We start from the raw sequence: 5,000 nt of genomic DNA, 5'->3' as shown, positions 1-5,000 counted from the left end.
CTGTGTCCCTGGATGAAATGAGAAAAAAGGTGAAAAAATGGCAAAGTGTCAAGGGAGAAATTCAGAAACCCAGGCCGAGCTGCCTGGAGCCCAGGGGCGGCTGCAAAGTCTGTGGAGAGCCGCTGTGTCCCTGGATGAAATGAGAAAAAAGGTGAAAAAATGGCAAAGTGTCAAGGGAGCTAGGCAGAAACCCATGCCTAGGGTCCTGGAGCCCAGGGGCCGCGGGAAAGTCTGTGGAGAGCCGCTGTGTCCCTGGATGAAATGAGGAAAAAGGTGAAAAAATGGCAAAGTGTCAAGGGAGAAATTCAGAAACCCATGCCGAGCTGCCTGGAGCCCAGGGGCGGCTGTAAAGTCTGTGGAGAGCCGCTGTGTCCCTGGATGAAATGAGAAAAAGGGTGGAAAAATGGCAAAGTGTCAAGGGAGCTAGGCAGAAACCCATGCCGAGCTGCCTGGAGCCCAGGGGCGGCTGTAAAGTCTGTGGAGTGCCGCTGTGTCCCTGGATGAAATGAGAAAAAGGGTGAAAAAATGGCAAAGTGTCAAGGGAGAAATTCAGAAACCCAGGCCGAGCTGCCTGGAGCCCAGGGGCGGCTGCAAAGTCTGTGGAGAGCCGCTGTGTCCCTGGATGAAATGAGAAAAAAGGTGAAAAAATGGCAAAGTGTCAAGGGAGAAATTCAGAAACCCAGGCCGAGCTGCCTGGAGCCCAGGGGCGGCTGCAAAGTCTGTGGAGAGCCGCTGTGTCCCTGGATGAAATGAGAAAAAAGGTGAAAAAATGGCAAAGTGTCAAGGGAGCTAGGCAGAAACCCATGCCTAGGGTCCTGGAGCCCAGGGGCGGTTCTAAAGTCTGTGAGAGCCGCTGTGTCCCTGGATGAATTGAGAAAAAGGGTGAAAAAATGGCAAAGTGTCAAGGGAGCTAGGCAGAAACCCATGCCTAGGGTCCTGGAGCCCAGGGGCCGCGGGAAAGTCTGTGGAGTGCCGCTGTGTCCCTGGATGAAATGAGAAAAAAGGTGAAAAAATGGCAAAGTGTCAAGGGAGAAATTCAGAAACTCAGGCCGAGCTGCCTGGAGCCCAGGGGCGGCTGTAAAGTCTGTGGAGTGCCGCTGTGTCCCTGGATGAAATGAGAAAAAAGGTGAAAAAATGGCAAAGTGTCAAGGGAGAAATTCAGAAACTCAGGCCGAGCTGCCTGGAGCCCAGGGGCGGCTGTAAAGTCTGTGGAGTGCCGCTGTGTCCCTGGATGAAATGAGAAAAAAGGTGAAAAAATGGCAAAGTGTCAAGGGAGAAATTCAGAAACTCAGGCCGAGCTGCCTGGAGCCCAGGGGCCGCGGGAAAGTCTGTGGAGAGCCGCTGTGTCCCTGGATGAAATGAGAAAAAAGGTGAAAAAATGGCAAAGTGTCAAGGGAGCTAGGCAGAAACCCATGCCTAGGGTCCTGGAGCCCAGGGGCGGTTCTAAAGTCTGTGAGAGCCGCTGTGTCCCTGGATGAATTGAGAAAAAGGGTGAAAAAATGGCAAAGTGTCAAGGGAGCTAGGCAGAAACCCATGCCTAGGGTCCTGGAGCCCAGGGGCCGCGGGAAAGTCTGTGGAGTGCCGCTGTGTCCCTGGATGAAATGAGAAAAAAGGTGAAAAAATGGCAAAGTGTCAAGGGAGAAATTCAGAAACTCAGGCCGAGCTGCCTGGAGCCCAGGGGCGGCTGTAAAGTCTGTGGAGTGCCGCTGTGTCCCTGGATGAAATGAGAAAAAAGGTGGAAAAATGGCAAAGTGTCAAGGGAGAAATTCAGAAACTCAGGCCGAGCTGCCTGGAGCCCAGGGGCGGCTGCAAAGTCTGTGGAGTGCCGCTGTGTCCCTGGATGAAATGAGAAAAAGGGTGGAAAAATGGCAAAGTGTCAAGGGAGAAATTCAGAAACTCAGGCCGAGCTGCCTGGAGCCCAGGGGCGGCTGCAAAGTCTGTGGAGTGCCGCTGTGTCCCTGGATGAAATGAGAAAAAGGGTGGAAAAATGGCAAAGTGTCAAGGGAGAAATTCAGAAACCCAGGCCGAGCTGCCTGGAGCCCAGGGGCGGCTGCAAAGTCTGTGGAGAGCCGCTGTGTCCCTGGATGAAATGAGAAAAAGGGTGAAAAAATGGCAAAGTGTCAAGGGAGAAATTCAGAAACCCATGCCTAGGGTCCTGGAGCCCAGGGGCGGCTGTAAAGTCTGTGGAGAGCCGCTGTGTCCCTGGATGAAATGAGAAAAAGGGTGGAAAAATGGCAAAGTGTCAAGGGAGAAATTCAGAAACTCAGGCCGAGCTGCCTGGAGCCCAGGGGCCGCGGGAAAGTCTGTGGAGAGCCGCTGTGTCCCTGGATGAAATGAGAAAAAAGGTGAAAAAATGGCAAAGTGTCAAGGGAGAAATTCAGAAACTCAGGCCGAGCTGCCTGGAGCCCAGGGGCGGATGCAAAGTCTGTGGAGAGCCGCTGTGTCCCTGGATGAAATGAGAAAAAGGGTGAAAAAGTAACAAAGTGTCAAGGGAGCTAGGCAGAAACCCATGCCTAGGGTCCTGGAGCCCAGGGGCCGCGGGAAAGTCTGTGGAGAGCCGCTGTGTCCCTGGATGAAATGAGAAAAAAGGTGAAAAAATGGCAAAGTGTCAAGGGAGCTAGGCAGAAACCCATGCCTAGGGTCCTGGAGCCCAGGGGCGGTTCTAAAGTCTGTGAGAGCCGCTGTTGCCCTGGATGAAATGAGAAAAAAGGTGAAAAAATGGCAAAGTGTCAAGGGAGCTAGGCAGAAACCCATGCCGAGCTGCCTGGAGCCCAGGGGCGGCTGTAAAGTCTGTGGAGTGCCGCTGTGTCCCTGGATGAAATGAGAAAAAAGGTGAAAAAATGGCAAAGTGTCAAGGGAGAAATTCAGAAACTCAGGCCGAGCTGCCTGGAGCCCAGGGGCCGCGGGAAAGTCTGTGGAGAGCCGCTGTGTCCCTGGATGAAATGAAGAAAAAGGTGAAAAAATGGCAAAGTGTCAAGGGAGAAATTCAGAAACCCATGCCTAGGGTCCTGGAGCCCAGGGGCCGCGGGAAAGTCTGTGGAGAGCCGCTGTGTCCCTGGATGAAATGAGAAAAAAGGTGAAAAAGTAACAAAGTGTCAAGGGAGAAATTCAGAAACCCAGGCCGAGCTGCCTGGAGCCTCAAAGCGGATAGAAATAGCGTGGAGAGCCGCTGTTAAGCCAGACGCCCTCTGGCGGACACAGGCAGGAGTTGCAGTAAATGCATTGAAGTCAATGGGCGAGAGTACCCAATGCGCCAAAAAAGTGCTGAAAATATGACAAAGTGTCAAATGAATGGGAGGCAATGGGCGAGAGTACCCAATGCGCCAAAAAAGTGCTGAAAATATGACAAAGTGTCAAATGAATGGGAGTCAATGGGCGAGAGTACCCAATGCACAAAAAAAGTGCTGAAAAAGTCCACACGAGCCTAGTCAGAAATGCAGGCCGAGGCGGCTGGAGCCCCAAAGCGGCTATAAAAAGCGTGGAGAGCCGCTGTCGCCCCGGAGGAACGGAGAAAAAGTGCTGAAAAAAGGCCCACGTCCTAACGGACCGAGGCGGAAGTGCAGGCGAGGCGGCAGGAGTCTGAAAACCGCTATAAAAAGCGTGGAGAGCCGCTGTCGCCCCGGAGAAACGGAGAAAAAGTGCTGAAAAAAGGCCTAAATCCTAACGGACCTAGGCGGAAGTGCAGGCGAGGCGGCAGGAGTCTGAAAACGGCTATAAAATGCGTGGAGAGCCGCTGTCGCCCCGGAGAAACGGAGAAAAAGTGCTGAAAAAAGGCCTAAATCCTAACGGACCGAGGCGGAAGTGCAGGCGAGGCGGCAGGAGTCTGAAAACGGCTATAAAATGCGTGGAGAGCCGCTGTCGCCCCGGAGGAACGGAGAAAAAGTGCTGAAAAAAGGCCTAAATCCTAACGGACCGAGGCGGAAGTGCAGGCGAGGCGGCAGGAGTCTGAAAACGGCTATAAAATGCGTGGAGAGCCGCTGTCGCCCCGGAGGAACGGAGAAAAAGTGCTGAAAAAAGGCCTAAATCCTAACGGACCGAGGCGGAAGTGCAGGCGAGGCGGCAGGAGTCTGAAAACGGCTATAAAATGCGTGGAGAGCCGCTGTCGCCCCGGAGGAACGGAGAAAAAGTGCTGAAAAAAGGCCTAAATCCTAACGGACCGAGGCGGAAGTGCAGGCGAGGCGGCAGGAGTCTGAAAGCGGCTATAAAACGCGTGGAGAGCCGCTCGGATGATTTTTCAAAGTGTCAAATGAATGGGAGTGAATGGGGCAGAGTACCCAATGTGTAAAAAAAGTGCTGAAAAAACGACAAAGTCCACACGAGCCTAGTCAGAAATGCAGTCCGAGGCGGCTGGAGCCCCAAAGCGGCTATAAAACGCGTGGAGAGCCGCTCGGATGATTTTTCAAAGTGTCAAATGAATGGGAGTGAATGGGGCAGAGTACCCAATGTGTAAAAAAAGTGCTGAAAAAACGACAAAGTCCACACGAGCCTAGTCAGAAATGCAGTCCGAGGCGGCTGGAGCCCCAAAGCGGCTATAAAATGCGTGGAGAGCCGCTCGGATGATTTTTCAAAGTGTCAAATGAATGGGAGTGAATGGGGCGGAGTACCCAATGCGCGAAAAAAGTGCTGAAAAAACGACAAAGTCCACACGAGCCTAGTCAGAAATGAAGGCCGAGGCGGCTGGAGCCCCAAAGCGGCTATAAAATGCGTGGAGAGCCGCTCGGATGATTTTTCAAAGTGTGAAATGAATGGGAGTGAATGGGGCGGAGTACCCAATGCGCGAAAAAAGTGCTGAAAAAACGACAAAGTCCACACGAGCCTAGTCAGAAATGAAGGCCGAGGCGGCTGGAGCCCCAAAGCGGCTATAAAATGCGTGGAGAGCCGCTCGGATGATTTTTCTAAGTGTGAAATGAATGGGAGTGAATGGGGCGGAGTACCCAATGCGCGAAAAAAGTGCTGAAAAAACGACAAAGTGTCAAATGAATGGGAGTGAATGGGCGGAG

This window comes from Dunckerocampus dactyliophorus, unplaced genomic scaffold, assembly GCF_027744805.1.
Source record: "Dunckerocampus dactyliophorus isolate RoL2022-P2 unplaced genomic scaffold, RoL_Ddac_1.1 HiC_scaffold_52, whole genome shotgun sequence".
Classification (NCBI taxonomy): domain Eukaryota; kingdom Metazoa; phylum Chordata; class Actinopteri; order Syngnathiformes; family Syngnathidae; genus Dunckerocampus; species Dunckerocampus dactyliophorus.
This window is presented reverse-complemented; position numbering follows the sequence as displayed.